Below are 17,550 nucleotides of genomic sequence, written 5' to 3' on the forward strand. Positions count from 1 at the left end.
TCGATGACTTAACCGACATGCTCGATTACGGCTCCAAAGACATCGACGGTATGGATGACGATGCTGGAGAGGAGCAGGCACATAAACCACCGCATACAGGGCGCTAGACAGCCACCTCCTCGTATGACATATACATGGTGGATACACCCAAAGAGAACAACAGCGATAACAAAAAGGATCCAGTTGAGGATAAGCCTCCCGAGAAACAGCAAAAGCGTCGACGTCAGCGGCGCTGCTCTAGACCACACCGTGGAAAAATCAGCAATACCAGCACAGGAGAAAATAATACTCCGGACGATGCCGAAGACAATGAAGACCCTGTTGAGCCAACTTCTGAACAGGATGAACGGGAGGATGCGCGAGTCAGCCCTAATTAATAGGCCATTAATGAAGACTCGAAGGACAGTAATTATCTTCCACCCTCCAAGGACGAGGCAAGCCTCGGCGATGAAGATTTTATCGTGCCTGAGGAGCCCGTCGATCAGGAGCGCTTTAAGCGCCGGCTAATAGCCACTGCAAGGAGCCTGAAAAAGAAGCAGCAGCAGCTTCAATCTGATCAAGATCTACTCAATGATAGATGGACTAATATCCTGGCAGCCAAGGAATACGGCCTCGAGCGCCCAACCAAAAGTTACCCGAAGTGCAAATTGTTACCCCAATTCGATGACAAGGCGCTGGAGCCCGTCCTACCAGCGCATAATGCAGCTGACCGACCACCACATGGCCGAGACAAAGCGGCAACTCAAGCCGAACACCAGCCTGCAATACCTCACCGTAAAAATAGAGACACAACAGCTCGGGGATATACATATGACTTGCGGCAGGACCTAGAAAATAGAACAGATCAGACCAGATCGATCTATGGGTCGCGGTGGTGTGCCCCGGTTCGAGAAGATGGCCATTCGGCCGGACGTGACAAATATAACCATGTCCGGGCCGAATACCTTAGACGAACTCCGCACACCCCCTCTACTTCACCGATGAAGTAATGGGACATGAATTCCCAGAAGGGTTTAAACCCGTGAACATCAAATCATATGATGGGACAACAGACCCCGCAGTATGGATTGAGGATTTTCTCCTCCATATTCATATGGCCCGCGGTGATGACCTTCACGCCATCAAATACATCCCACTAAAACTCAAGGGACCTACTCGGCACTGGTTGAACAGTTTGCCAGAAAACTCAATTGGCAGCTGGGAAGACTTGGAGGATGCCTTCCTTGACAACTTCCAGGGTACATACGTCTGACCTCCGGATGCCGATGACTTCAGTCACATAGTTCAACAACAGACAGTCAACCAGGAAATTCTGGACTAGGTTCTTAACTAAAAAGAACCAGATCGTTGACTGTCCGGATGCCGAAGCCGTAGCGGTCTTTAAACATAGCATCCGTGATGAATGGCTCGCTCGACACCTCGGCCAAGAAAAGCCGAAGTCTATGGCAGCCCTCACGGCGCTTATGACCCGCTTCTGTGCGGGCGAGGATAGCTGGCTAGCCCGTAGCAATAACAATACAAGTGAATCTGGCACTTCTGAAGACAGAAATGGCAACGGCAAAACCCAACGCAACAGACACAAGCGTCGAAGCAACGGTGAAAACACCGAGGACACGGCGGTCAACGCCGGATTCCGTGGCTCTATGTCCGGTTAGCGGAAGAAGCCATATAAAAGAAACAATCCGGGCTTGTCCAGCTTGGACCGCATACTCGATCGTCCATGTCAAATCCACGACACTCCTGATAAACTAGTCAATCATACCAATAGAGAGTGTTGGGTTTTTAAACGGGTCGGCAAGTTAAATGCCGAAAATAAGGAGAAGGGGTCGCAAAGCGACGATGATGATGAGGAGCCCCGGCCACCGAACACAGGAGGATAGAAGAAATCCCCCCCCCCAAGTTAAAACGGTGAACATGATATACACTATCCATACCCCCAAGAGGGCGCGCAAGCGCGTGCTCGGGGACGTCTACGCGATGGAGCTAGTCGCCCCAAAGTTCAACCCATGGTTGTCCTGCCTGATCACTTTTGATCCTAGGGACCATCCGACCAGTATTCATCATGGCGGTTCAGCCGCACTGGTCCTTGACCCAATCATTGATGGATTCCATCTAAAAGGAGTCCTCATGGATGGTGGCAGCAGCCTGAACCTGCTCTATTAGGATACACTGCACAAAACGGGTATTGATCCCTCAAGAATCAGGCCCACAAAAACACCTTTAAAGGAGTCATACCATGTGTAGAGGCCCGTTGTACGGGCTCAATCACACTGGAAGTGGTCATCGGATCCCCGGATAACTTCTGAAGCAAAGAGTTGATCTTCGATATCGTCCCCTTCCGCAGTGGCTATTACGCACTGCTCGGACGAACCGCATTCGCTCGATTCAATGCGGTGCCACACTACGCTTATCTCAAGCTCAAGATGCCCAGACCACACGGTGTCATAACAGTCAATGGAAACACAGAACGCTCCCTCCATACTGAGGAGCACACCGTTGCCCTCATAGCAGAAGCGCAGAGTGGCCTTTTCAGGCAGAAATTTAATTCGGCGGCCAAGCTCCCGGACACTGTCAAACGAGTCCGGACAGCCCAGCTCGTCAAGAGCTCGACTACCAATTTGGCCTCCCTCTCAATCCCGATCAAATGGCGGCATACGTACCGCGCGTACATAACTACGCACTCAAAATACCATGGGCATAGACGGAGGCGTAACATTATTGTGGCCCATCCTACGGCTCACCCACATACCTTTTCCTTTTCCTTCTTATTATTTTTTGTGTATTTTTCACAGGCGTCTCTCGACAGCTTGGTCGTGGTCCTTTCGAAGGATATATACGTACCAAGGCGGGCAGCAGTATGGACGTGTGATGGAATATCTAGATGTTCTTCTATATGATCATTCTACATGTCTCCGGGACCCGCACGCAGCTCCCCCTGGTCTTGACAAGTTAATCAGCTATATTGTTTATCACACTATTTGTACAAATACGCTTTGACGTATTAATTAAATTACAATAAAAACAGTTTGCAGCCCAATTTATGTGGCATTAACTTGCTTTTTCATTTTATCTCGTTATTCTTATCAATTGCACCCGTACACTTTGGTATGCTTTAAATTCGCCAGGGGCTTCATTACGCCCCATAATACGGCAACAAAGTCCGAACCCTTTTTTATAGTTCGGCACCCCAAATTGTAGCATTATATGCATCGACTCCGAATCATGTCTTTGGTCAATAGTTGGGTTGCCCGGCTCCCGTGCTTACTGTTGGAAATATGCTCTAGAGGCAATAATAAAATGGTTATTATTATATTTCCTTGTTCATGATAATTGTCTACTGTTCATGCTATAATTGTATTAACTGGAAACCATAATACATGTGTGAATACATAGACCACAACATGTCCCAAGTGAGCTTCTAGTTGACTAGCTCGTTGATCAATAGATGGTTATGGTTTCCTGACCATGGACATTAGATGTCATTGATAACAGGATCACATCACTAGGAGAATGATGTGATGGACAATACCCAATCCTAAGCATAGCACAAGATCGTGTAGTTCATTTGCTAAGAGCTTTTCTAATGTCAAGTATTGTTTCCTTAGACCATGAGATTGTGCAACTCCCGGATACTGTAGGAATGCTTTGGGTGTACCAAACGTTACAATGTAACTGGGTGGCTATAAAGGTGCACTACAGGTATCTCCAAAAATGTCTGTTGGGTTGGCACGAATCGAGACTGGGATTTGTCACTCCGTATGACGGAGAGGTATCTCTGGGCCCACTCGGTAATGCATCATCATAATGAGCTCAATGTGACTAAGTAGTTAGTCACGGGATCATGCATTACGGAACGAGTAAAGTGACTTGCCAATAACGAGATTGAACGAGGTATTGGGATACCGACGATCGAATCTCGGGCAAGTAACATACCGATTGACAAAGGGAATTGTATACGGGATTGATTGAATCCCCGACATCGTGGTTCATCTGATGAGATCATCATGGAACATGTGGGAGTCAACATGGGTATCCAGATTGCAATGTTGGTTATTCGTCGGAGAACTGTCTCGGTCATGTCTGCATGGTTCCCGAACCCGTAGGGTCTAGACACTTAAGGTTCGGTGACACTAGAGTTGTTATGGGAAATAGTATGTGGTTACTGAAGGTTGTTTAGAGTCCCGGATGAGATCCCGGACATGACGAGGAACTCCGGAATAGTCCAGAGGTGAAGATCGGTATATCGGACGAAGGGTATTGGAGTCCGGAATTGTTCTGGGAGTATCGGGTGACGACCAGCGTGACCTAAATGTGTTTCGGAGGCCCCGGCAAGCGCTGGGGGGCCTTATGGGCCAAAGGGAGGGGGCACACCAGCCCACTAAGGGGTTGTGCGCCCCTCCCAACCTCTCTCACGTAACTTGGAGAGGTGGGGGCGCCTTCCCTAGGGCAGCCTCCCCTCCCGGCTTGGGGGGCCAGTTTCCTAGGGGTGGGGCGCCCAAACCCATCTAGGGTTTCCCCTGTGGCCGCAACCCATCCCCTAGGGAACCTTAGGGCGCCTCCTCCACCCCCTTCCCCCTATATATAGTGAGGGAGAGAGAGGGCAGCCGCACCCTTCCCCTGGTGCAGCCCTCTCCCTCCTCATACATCTCCTCCTCCTCCATAGTGCTTGGCGAAGCCCTGCTGGAGAACCACGAGCTCCACCACCACCTCGCCGTCGTGCTGTCGGAGTTCACCCTCAACTTCTCCTCTCCCCTTGCTGGATCAAGAAGGAGTAGACGTCCCCGAGCTGTACATGTGTTGAACACGGAGGCGCCGTCTGTTCGACGCTAGATCGGATCTTCCGCAATTTGAATTGCCGCGAGTACGACTCCATCATCCGCGTTCTTGTAACGCTTCCGCTTAGCGATCTTCAAGGGTATGAAGATGCACTCTGTAACGCCCCGAGACCGATGCTCGAGAAGACTTCCGGCTATTCTGAGTTTCGCCGTGTGTTTTATTTGCTTTTGTGCATTTCATCATGTCATCATGTGCATGGTGTGATTTCTCATACATATTATGTTGTTGCATGTTCCATGCATGAATCTCGCATCACCCACCTTTTCCTTCCCTCTACTTCCTTCTTTTGATAAGTGCCATTTTCCCCTTCTCCTTTAATGTTCACCTTCTCCCAAATAGTCAAACTTATTGCCCTAAACCCCACCGCCAAATTTCACCTCTTTTGGGAATGTTTTGGTTAGGTTTTAAAATGGCTCAAGTTTGAATTTAATTCAAACTTGAATTATTTTTCTTCCTCTAAAAATTGCCAAACCAATTTATTCAAATTCTGCATATTCTCAAGACTCCAGGGATATTTTCTTTTCTGAAATATTCCACCTCTAGCACCTCTTTCTTTTCTCCTAAATTCTGGTTGAAGAATTAAGGAAAAGAAAAGAGAGATGGAGAAGCCAGCCCAACTGGGCCTCCCAGCTACCGCAGCTCGGCCCAGCCACCCGCGCAGCCAGACCGGCCCAAGGCCTAGGCCCAGCAGCGCCCCCCTCTAACCCTAGTTTCCCGATCCCCTCATCTCTCCCTCCCTTCGTCCTCTTCCAGCGCCGCCAGTCACCCATCGTCCGATCCCATCGCCTCTCCTGCTCGATCCCATCTCTCTCCCGCGACCCCGAGCTCCCTGCAGTCCGAGCGCCACGAGGAGGAGCCCCTTGAGCACCGGCCGCCGCCGCCAGTCTTCGCCGTGCCCCTGCTGCCTTCCTTCCCCGCGCCTCCTCCTCGCCAACTCCCTGTCGCCGAGCGTCGAGGAGAGGAGCCCCTCGAGCACCGGCCGCGCGCCGCGCGCCCAACCTCCTCTTCGCCCGCCTCCTCGTCTGTCCGTCGCCGCCGCGGCGCGGGCCCCGCCTGACGGATCCCCGAGCAGTCTTCCGGCGCCGCGCCTCCCCGTCACCCGCGTCTCCTCGCGCTGGCCCCGGCCAGCCGGCCACCGGAGCCTCGCCGACGCCCCGTCCTCGCCTCTCCACATGCTCGCCAGGTCCCCGTGCCAAGCCGGCCCTGCAGCCCCGTCCCCGGCCTCCGATGACTCGCCGCGCCCGCCAAGTTCCTGCGTGAGCCTCCTCTGCTCGCTCGCGTGGGCCGCAGCAGCTGCAAGGCCGGTCGTAGCCAGCCAGCCTCGCCTCTGCTCCGAGACCAGGATCGTCAAGGTCATCTTCGAGAATTTTCGCCAAGTACCACGACATTCGGAACCCCTTGGAAACATCAAGTTCGACTACAAAACGTCAAAGGTGTACCACTACCGCCGCCCGAACTTCTACGAACGGTGTACCACGACGAACATGTACGGCTACATGATGACCCGCCAAGACCTCGAACCACTACCATCGCAAGAACAACTACTTCCACTACCGTCGCCACGTGAACAACTACTTCCTCTACCGACGCCATGTACAACTACTTCCGACGACGTTCCGTGAACGTCTACTTCCCTCTACGAACTCGATCCGCCCGAAACGCACGCTTCGAAGGTATAACACCGAGACGATGTTCGTGGACCGAATGCATGTTGTATGAGATGCCCGTTTTTGCATCGTGTCCGTTTGTCACTCGTTTCCATGCCACTATCCCGTGGGAACCCGGTAGACGGGATCACCCCACCATCTTCTGCATGTTTCGCACATTCGCAGACTTGCTCTTTTGCACCGGTATCTCAATGAGTTATCGGATCATCGGAATGTTGCCGTGGCACCATTTTCGTTATCGTTGCCGTGGCACCATTTTCGTTATCGTTGCCATGGCACCCCTTTCGTTCCGCCATGGTGACCAAATGCTCCTTAACATGCTTATGTCAACATTTTCATAAAAAAATGCATAAAACTTGCATATGTCATCCGCATCATGATAATAACAATTAAAATGCTTAAAATTGGTGTTGCTTTAAATTGCTAAATGCATATGGGGATTTACCGGATTTGTTGTTTTTATATCCGGCCCCATTTAAATTGTTTAGATGGTATTGTTAGTTTAATTATGCCTCACCTCTTGCCATGTTTAACAACAGTTAATATTGTTGGATAGCATAACCGAGAGAGAACTAAATAATTGATGTGGTGTTTCGTCAATATGCAACTCCGTTGCATATTGAGCTCCACTTAATTTGTAAGATAGTTTGTTGCATTTTGCCATGCCATGCCTCTTTAAACCGGACATGCATCATACTTGGTTGTGCATCATGCCATGTTTGTGCTTGTTGGTTTACTATGTTGTTTGTTCCTTTCCGGGTTGCTTCTCACGTTAGCTTCGGTTTCGTTCCGGAGTTGTGAGGATTCGTTCGTCTACGTCCGTTTGTCTTCTTCATGGACTCGTTCTTCTTCCTTGCGGGATTTCAGGCAAGATGATCATACCCTCGAAATCACTACTATCTTTGCTATGCTAGTTTGCTTGCTCTTTTGCCATGCCAATGCTACGATGCCTACCACTTGCTTGTCAGCCACCCAAATTGCCATGTTCAACCTCTAACCCACCATGTCCTAGCAAACCGTTGATTGGCTATGTTACCGCTTTGCTCAGCCCCTCTTATAGCGTTGTTAGTTGCAGGTGAAGATTGAAGTTTGTTCCTTGTTGGAACATGGAGATGTTGTTCCTTGTTGGAACATGTTTACTTGTTGGGATATCACAATATATCTTATTTAATTAATGCATCTATATACTTGGTAAAGGGTGGAAGGCTCGGCCTTATGCCTGGTGTTTTGTTCCACTCTTGCCGCCCTAGTTTCCGTCATATCGGTGTTATGTTCCCGGATTTTGCGTCCCTTACGCGGTTGGGCTATAATGGGAACCCCTTGACAGTTCGCCTTAAGTAAAGCTCTCCAGCAATGCCCAACATTGGTTTTACCATTCGCCACCTAGCCTCTTTTTCCCTTGGGTTTCGCGGACTCAAGGGTCATCATTATTTTACCCCCCCCCGGGCCAGTGCTCCTCTGAGTGTTGGTCCAACCTGTCAGCTGCCGGTGGCCACCAGGGGCAACTCTGGGTTGGCCTACCCGTACCTAAGACAATCTGAGTGTGCCCTGAGAAAGAGATATGTGCAGCTCCTATCGGGATTTGTCGGCACATTCGGGCGGTGTTGCTGGTTTAGTTTTACCCTGTCGAAATGTCTTGTTGTACCGGGATACCGAGTCTGATCGGAATGTCTCGGGTGGAGGTCTATTCCTTCGTTGACCGTGAGAGCTTGTGATGGGCTAAGTTGGGACACCCCTGCAGGGATTTGAACTTTCGAAAGCCGTGCCCGCGGTTATGGGCAGATGGGAATTTGTTAACGTCCGGTTGTAGAAAACCCGAAGTTGACCTTAATTAAAATACATCAACCGTGTGTGTAACCGTGATGGTCTCTTTCCGGCGGAGTCCGGGAAGTGAACACGGTGTTGGAGTTATGCTTGACGTAGGTTGCTATAGGATCACTTCTTGATCATACTTTTATCGACCGTGCTTTGCCTTCTCTTCTCGCTCTCATTTGCGTATGTTAGCCACCATATATGCTAGTCGCTTGCTGCAGCTCCACCTCATTACTCCATCCTTCCTATAAGCTTAAATAGTCTTGATCTCGCGGGTGCGAGATTGCTGAGTCCCCGTGGCTCACAGATACTTCCAAAACCAGCTTGCAGGTGCTGATGAGTCCGTGCAGATGACGCAACCAAGCTCAAGGAGGAGCTCGATGAAGATCTTGCCCTTTGTGTTGTTTCGTTTAGTTGATCAGTAGTGGAGCCCAGTTGGGGTCGATCGGGGACCTTTGTCGCATTTGGGGTTCTTCTTTTATTTTGGTTCCGTAGTCGGACCTTGATTGTATCTGGATGATGTAATGCTTTATTCATGTAATTGTGTGAAGTGGCGATTGTAAGCCAACTATGTATCTCTTTCCCTTATGTATTACATGGGTTGTGTGAAGATTACCTCACTTGCGACATTGCTTTCAATGCGGTTATGCCTCTAAGTCGTGCTTCGACACGTGGGAGATATAGCCGCATCGAGGGCGTTACAAGTTGGTAATCAGAGCCTTCCCCGACCTTAGGAGCCCCATTGCTTGATCGTTTTAGCGGCCGAGTTGTGTCTAGAAAAATGTTTTGAGTCCTTAGGAATTATATATCGGAGAGTTTAGGAATTCTTTTTACTCCTAGTCCCTTCATCGCTCTGGTAAGGCATCCTGACGTAGAGTTTTGACTCTTCTCTTCTCAAATTTCACTAAAAATTTTTAGGATCACGCGGGTATCTTGGAATCGTTCCGATGGTTTTATGATGAGAACATTGTCTTGGTGCCTCCTGTCAGGGGTTTAGTGGAAGTGTCCCGGGGAGTTGAGCTCTGAGGTGTTGTCATCATAATTTTATCGTTGCAATTCTGGAATACCTGAGTTTAGTACGCCGACATCGAAAATCTCTTTTATGCAGTTCGTTGGTGAGATAACCTCGACGCCACCCAGTACTGGGGCGGGAGTTCGGGAGTATTGCCATAACTTGTATAACGGATGCTTTTCGAAGGTTGAGGTAGATGATTTCCGAAGGTTTCTTGGTTATGTGTTGAAGGATGGATACAGCTGGATGTAGGATTTGCTAGTTTGGGTGAGATATTATGCTTCCCCTGTATCCCCAACACCTGATTGCATAACCGGAAAATTTCGGGAGTTTCATAGGTGGGAATTCAAGTAGCTCTTAGGATATCTTTTCGACAGATGTATGATATGAAATTGGGGTTCGACGTCTAGTGGTCCGCCTTTCCACGGTCGTTTTTACAGTGGTCTCGTTGTGTCTTAAAGAGTCCTTGGCTATGCCGACTCGGGGACGCTTCGTATGTCATGTGCACTGCCTTGTACATGATGGTGCTGTACGATCGAGCCCGTGTGGGCCCCACCACGAAAACTTCGGACGGAATCTCTATCATATGTTTGTTCCGGCTTATTCTGCAAGCCAGTCCTTTGTTTTTGTTTTGAGTTGTGGTATTCGAGTTGCTTCAATGTCAAGTGTTGATTCCATACCTTTCTTAAATGGTGTTCTCATATTTCTATGGGAGTGCTAATCCTTTCGATCATCGAGATTGTCATGTCAATTCTTTCCAACCGGTGTGCTTCTTTTCAAGTGGATCCGATCATTTCAACATTCGCAAGATCACCTCTCAGTTTTCTCAACGGTGTTTGTTTCATCCGTCCCAAGTTGTTTTTGTTTTCCCGCCCTCCCACCCCTTTTTTCTTCAAGGACTCAGATTTCTTAATCGAGTATCCATTTTATTGATGGGAAGTTTCTCCATTCTTTTCCGTCAATGTTCTTATCCGGTGATTCTCATGAAGATTCTAATGGAGCTTCAAGTTCGTCATTCTTCATTCCTTTCTCTTCTCCGGTGGATTCAAGTCAAGTTTTGTTGATCATACCTTTTTCCTCATTTCAATACCTTCTCTTGACGGTGCTCCTCATATTTATTCATTTCTCGCTATTCTATTGTTCTGGAATGCTCAAGATATCTCAAAGATTCGTGTTTCCACTCTGTTTTCGTTCAAACTCTTTTGAGGATGTGATCTCATTCTAGCCATTTAATTCAACCGGTGCTTTCTCTCTTTTAAATCATTTCAACGGTGTTTTCTTTTGAGTGGGCCCTAACCCACAGGTTTTTTTCCCCAGGATCTTACCTGACTCTTCTAATTATTCTGGTGCTATTCCCAAATTCTTCTCCAAGTTTGACGTAAGAATGAGTTATCATTAGTCAAATGCTTTTCTCCAAGATCTTTCAAATTCTTTTCATAGTTGGCTCAACCTCTTCGCTTTTGATTCTTCCGGTGTGCCTCAATAATTCTTGGTGGTGTTTCTCGTTGTCATTCTCATCATTTGAAGACCGAAGAAGAGTTTCTCTTTAATCTCGCTCCATTCTCTTCAAGATTCGTGATTCTAGCTTGTTGCCATCCTCTCGTAATTGTTTTGATCGTGAGAATTCTTTTCATCCATCCGGAGTAATTCAAGAGTCTTCTCGGTTTGACTATCCGGAGTCCATCAATTCAGGTTTATTCATTCTCAGCTTTCAGCTATCATTCTCCAAATTTTACCGATGCTTCGTGCAAGTGATCTTTAATCGGCTCGTGATCTCGTCGTTCTCATGTATCTAAATCCTCTCAAGCATCTTCGTGTATTTGCAAATTCTTCCCGGTGTCTTCCTTATCTTTTCTTTGTTCATTTTTAATTCTTACCGTGGTTCTTTCAAGATCTCTCTTCCTTGTTCATCATATCAATTCATTTGTTGTTCCAATCCTACCGGTGGTTCGTTGAAGACCTTCTCAAGTTTTGATATATCTCTTTAATCCTTCCTACGAGAATAAGTAGTATGCCAAATCCATTGATTGTCATCAATTTAATTGGTGAAGGATAAGCATAACATAATTCTTATTCTTGTTCATCCAAGTGATTAATTCTTTATTCCGGAGGCCCTTAAAATTCTCGGTTTCATTTGTTTCATCTTCCCTTTATCCCGGAGTTCCAAGCTCTAATTATCACGGAGATCCATCTGAATCATTGCAAGGATTCACCTTGTGTTTTCAATTTCTCTTTCTTTTCATTCCTTTTGTTTACCGGAGTTCTTCATGGAGGTTCTACATGATGGTTCATCAAGGATTTAATTCGCTTCTCAAAGTTTTCATCGAGATTCTTTCCTAAGGAGCAAAAGCTTTCTTTATATGGTAATCCGGAGTGCAATTCTTTCTACCATATTTTGGAGGTGGTATTATGTCATTCTTGATAATTTGAGTTCATGTTCCATGATTCACATGTTGTTAAGAATGAGTTATTTTTAAATCCATCAACCTCGTTGTTGGAGTTATCTTGGTATAGATTTCACCTAAAGCCTTCCCTAAGGAATGTTGCTATTTGTGGTGCTTATCAATGATCCAAGTAATATCTCTATCATCTTGGTGAAGCAGTTTTCATCTCTTCATTGATCTCAAGCAAGTAATTGTTTCCGTTAGTGGCCGGTTGTCACCTCATAATGTTGAGATGTTTCCATAAGCCCACTACAAGCTTATTCGTTTCGTTTTTGGTTTTCCAACAACTCCGTTATAACCTTCTTGGAAGGGTGCTTGGCATTTTCTTCTCCATTCTTCTATTTCAATTATCTATCTTCTATTCTTTTGTTTCGAAGGCATTGTGATGTTGTGCTCTTCAATCATCATCTTGTTTTGTCAGTATCGTGTTCTTTTCATGCTTATCCATTTAACCGGAGTGTCCTGCCTTTTTCTTTCAAGTTCTTTTTCATCTTATCAAGTCTTGCATCTCTTTTCAACCGGAGTGCTGTCCGATTTTGATCTTCCTTGTTCCTTGTTTATCTCGTTTCAACCAGAGTGATTTCAATTCCTTCTTGTCCATCGTACTCGTCATTCATAGCTTTGCAACCTTCAAGTCCTCGTAATGTTCCTTGTTCCTCTTTTCTAACGGATTGTTTGCAATCTCGTTCATCTCTGTTGTACTCTTTCTTTTAAATTGCTCAACCTCTCAAGGTTCGTGGTTTCACTCGTTTGTCAAAGAAGCAACTTAGTTTTACCTCTTCTCTTCCTCTTCCGTTTTCCCTCCGGTGCCATCCTAGATCTCGGGACGAGATCCTCTCGTAGTGGTGGAGTGTTGTAACGCCCCGAGACCGATGCTCGAGAAGACTTCCGGCTATTCCGAGTTTCGCCGTGTGTTTTATTTGCTTTTGTGCATTTCATCATGTCATCATGTGCATGGTGTGATTTCTCATACATATTATGTTGTTGCATGTTCCATGCATGAATCTCGCATCACCCACCTTTTCCTTCCCTCTACTTCCTTCTTTTGACAAGTGCCATTTTCCCCTTCTCCTTTAATGTTCACCTTCTCCCAAATAGTCAAACTTATTGCCCTAAACCCCACCGCCAAATTTCACCTCTTTTGGGAATGTTTTGGTTAGGTTTTAAAATGGCTCAAGTTTGAATTTAATTCAAACTTGAATTATTTTTCTTCCTCTAAAAATTGCCAAACCAATTTATTCAAATTCTGCATATTCTCAAGACTCCAGGGATATTTTCTTTTCTGAAATATTCCACCTCTAGCACCTCTTTCTTTTCTCCTAAATTCTGGTTGAAGAATTAAGGAAAAGAAAAGAGAGATGGAGAAGCCAGCCCAACTGGGCCTCCCAGCTACCGCAGCTCGGCCCAGCCACCCGCGCAGCCAGACCGGCCCAAGGCCTAGGCCCAGCAGCGCCCCCCTCTAACCCTAGTTTCCCGATCCCCTCATCTCTCCCTCCCTTCGTCCTCTTCCAGCGCCGCCAGTCACCCATCGTCCGATCCCATCGCCTCTCCTGCTCGATCCCATCTCTCTCCCGCGACCCCGAGCTCCCTGCAGTCCGAGCGCCACGAGGAGGAGCCCCTTGAGCACCGGCCGCCGCCGCCAGTCTTCGCCGTGCCCCTGCTGCCTTCCTTCCCCGCGCCTCCTCCTCGCCAACTCCCTGTCGCCGAGCGTCGAGGAGAGGAGCCCCTCGAGCACCGGCCGCGCGCCGCGCACCCAACCTCCTCTTCGCCCGCCTCCTCGTCTGTCCGTCGCCGCCGCGGCGCGGGCCCCGCCTGACGGATCCCCGAGCAGTCTTCCGGCGCCGCGCCTCCCCGTCACCCGCGTCTCCTCGCGCTGGCCCCGGCCAGCCGGCCACCAGAGCCTCGCCGACGCCCCGTCCTCGCCTCTCCACACGCTCGCCAGGTCCCCGTGCCGAGCCGGCCCTGCAGCCCCGTCCCCGGCCTCCGATGACTCGCCGCGCCCGCCAAGTTCCTGCGTGAGCCTCCTCTGCTCGCTCGCGTGGGCCGCAGCGGCTGCAAGGCCGGTCGTAGCCAGCCAGCCTCGCCTCTGCTCCGAGACCAGGATCGTCAAGGTCATCTTCGAGAATTTTCGCCAAGTACCACGACATTCGGAACCCCTTGGAAACGTCAAGTTCGACTACAAAACGTCAAACGTGTACCACTACCGCCGCCCGAACTTCTACGAACGGTGTACCACGACGAACATGTACGGCTACATGATGACCCGCCAAGACCTCGAACCACTACCATCGCAAGAACAACTACTTCCACTACCGTCGCCACGTGAACAACTACTTCCTCTACCGACGCCGTGTACAACTACTTCCGACGACGTTCCGTGAACGTCTACTTCCCTCTACGAACTCGATCCACCCGAAACGCACGCTTCGAAGGTATAACACCGAGACGATGTTCGTGGACCGAATGCATGTTGTATGAGATGCCCGTTTTTGCATCGTGTCCGTTTGTCACTCGTTTCCATGCCACTATCCCGTGGGAACCCGGTAGACGGGATCACCCCACCATCTTCTGCATGTTTCGCACATCCGCACACTTGCTCTTTTGCACCGGTATCTCAATGAGTTATCGGATCATCGGAATGTTGCCGTGGCACCATTTTTGTTATCGTTGTCGTGGCACCATTTTCGTTATCGTTGCCGTGGCACCCCTTTCGTTCCGCCATGGTGACCAAATGCTCCTTAACATGCTTATGTCAACATTTTCATAAAAAAATGCATAAAACTTGCATATGTCATCCGCATCATGATAATAACAATTAAAATGCTTAAAATTGGTGTTACTTTAAATTGCTAAATGCATATGGGGATTTACCGGATTTGTTGTTTTTATATCCGGCCCCATTTAAATTGTTTAGATGGTATTGTTAGTTTAATTATGCCTCACCTCTTGCCATGTTTAACAACAGTTAATATTGTTGGATAGCATAACCGAGAGAGAACTAAATAATTGATGTGGTGTTTCGTCAATATGCAACTCCGTTGCATATTGAGCTCCACTTAATTTGTAAGATAGTTTGTTGCATTTTGCCATGCCATGCCTCTTTAAACCGGACATGCATCATACTTGGTTGTGCATCATGCCATGTTTGTGCTTGTTGGTTTACTATGTTGTTTGTTCCTTTCCGGGTTGCTTCTCACGTTAGCTTCGGTTTCGTTCCGGAGTTGTGAGGATTCGTTCGTCTACGGCCGTTTGTCTTCTTCTTGGATTCGTTCTTCTTCCTTGCGGGATTTCAGGCAAGATGATCATACCCTCGAAATCACTACTATCTTTGCTATGCTAGTTTGCTCGCTCTTTTGCCATGCCAATGCTACGATGCCTACCACTTGCTTGTCAGCCACCCAAATTGCCATGTTCAACCTCTAACCCACCATGTCCTAGCAAACCGTTGATTGGCTATGTTACCGCTTTGCTCAGCCCCTCTTATAGCGTTGTTAGTTGCAGGTGAAGATCGAAGTTTGTTCCTTGTTGGAACATGGAGATGTTGTTCCTTGTTGGAACATGTTTACTTGTTGGGATATCACAATATATCTTATTTAATTAATGCATCTATATACTTGGTAAAGGGTGGAAGGCTCGGCCTTATGCCTGGTGTTTTGTTCCACTCTTGCCGCCCTAGTTTCCGTCATATCGGTGTTATGTTCCCGGATTTTGCGTCCCTTACGCGGTTGGGCTATAATGGGAACCCCTTGACAGTTCGCCTTAAGTAAAGCTCTTCCAGCAATGCCCAACATTGGTTTTACCATTCGCCACCTAGCCTCTTTTTCCCTTGGGTTTCGCGGACTCAAGGGTCATCATTATTTTACCCCCCCCCCGGGCCAGTGCTCCTCTGAGTGTTGGTCCAACCTGTCAGCTGCCGGTGGCCACCAGGGGCAACTCTGGGTTGGCCTACCCGTACCTAAGACAATCTGAGTGTGCCCTGAGAAAGAGATATGTGCAGCTCCTATCGGGATTTGTCGGCACATTCGGGCGGTGTTGCTGGTTTAGTTTTACCCTGTCGAAATGTCTTGTTGTACCGGGATACCGAGTCTGATCGGAATGTCTCGGGTGGAGGTCTATTCCTTCGTTGACCGTGAGAGCTTGTGATGGGCTAAGTTGGGACACCCCTGCAGGGATTTGAACTTTCGAAAGTCGTGCCCGCGGTTATGGGCAGATGGGAATTTGTTAACGTCCGGTTGTAGAAAACCCGAAGTTGACCTTAATTAAAATACATCAACCGTGTGTGTAACCGTGATGGTCTCTTTCCGGCGGAGTCCGGGAAGTGAACACGGTGTTGGAGTTATGCTTGACGTAGGTTGCTATAGGATCACTTCTTGATCATACTTTTATCGACCGTGCTTTGCCTTCTCTTCTCGCTCTCATTTGCGTATGTTAGCCACCATATATGCTAGTCGCTTGCTGCAGCTCCACCTCATTACTCCATCCTTCCTATGAGCTTGAATAGTCTTGATCTCGCGGGTGCGAGATTGCTGAGTCCCCGTGGCTCACAGATACTTCCAAAACCAGTTTGCAGGTGCTTATATTACCGAGCAGGAGACGCAACCAAGCTCACGGAGGAGCTCGATGAAGATCTTGCCCTTTGTGTTGTTTCGTTGTAGTTGATCAGTAGTGGAGCCCAGTTGGGGTCGATCGGGGACCTTTGTCGCATTTGGGGTTCTTCTTTTATTTTGGTTCCGTAGACGGACCTTGATTGTATCTGGATGATGTAATGCTGTATTCATGTAATTGTGTGAAGTGGCGATTGTAAGCCAACTATGTATCTCTTGCCCATATGTATTACATGGGTTGTGTGAAGATTACCTCACTTGCGACATTGCTTTCAATGCGGTTATGCCTCTAAGTCGTGCTTCGACACGTGGGAGATATAGCCGCATCGAGGGCGTTACACACTCCCTCTCTCTTGTTGCTAGAATCTCCATAGATTGATCTTGGTGATGCGTAATTTTTTTTGAATTTCTGCTACATTCCCCAACAGTGGCATCATGAGCTAGGTCTATTGCGTAGATTCTATGCACGAGTAGAGCACAATTAGTTGTGGGCGTTGGTTTGTCCAATATGCTTACTGTTACTAGTCTTATCTTGATTTGGCGGCATCGTGGGATGAAGCGGCCCGGACCGACCTTACACGTACGCTTACGTGAGACAGGTTCCACCGACTAACATGCACTTGTTGCATAAAGGTGGCTAGCGGGTGCCAGTCTCTCCCACTTTAGTCGGGTCGGATTCGATGAAAAGGGTCCTTATGAAGGGTAATAGCAATTGGCATATCATCGTTGTGGCTTTGCGTAGGTAAGAAACGTTCTTGCTAGAAACCCATAGCAGCCATGTAAAACATGCAACAACAATTAGAGGACATCTAACTTGTTTTTGTAGGGTATGCTATGTGATGTGATATGGCCCAAAAGAATGTGATGAATGATATATGTGATGTATGAGATTGATCATGTTCTTGTAATAGGAATCACGACTTGCATGTCGATGAGTATGACAACCGGCAGGAGCCATAGGAGTTGTCTTAATTTATTGTAAGACTTGTGTGTCATTGAATAACGCCATGTAATTACTTTACTTTATTGCTAAATCGTTAGCCATAGTAGTAGAAGTAATAGTTGGCGAGACAACTTCATGAAGACACGATGATGGAGATCATGGTGTCATGCCGGTGACGAAAGTGATCATGTTGTGCCTCAAGATGGAGATCAAAGGCGCAAGATGATATTGG

This window comes from Triticum aestivum, chromosome 3B (genome assembly GCF_018294505.1).
Source record: "Triticum aestivum cultivar Chinese Spring chromosome 3B, IWGSC CS RefSeq v2.1, whole genome shotgun sequence".
Taxonomy (NCBI): domain Eukaryota; kingdom Viridiplantae; phylum Streptophyta; class Magnoliopsida; order Poales; family Poaceae; genus Triticum; species Triticum aestivum.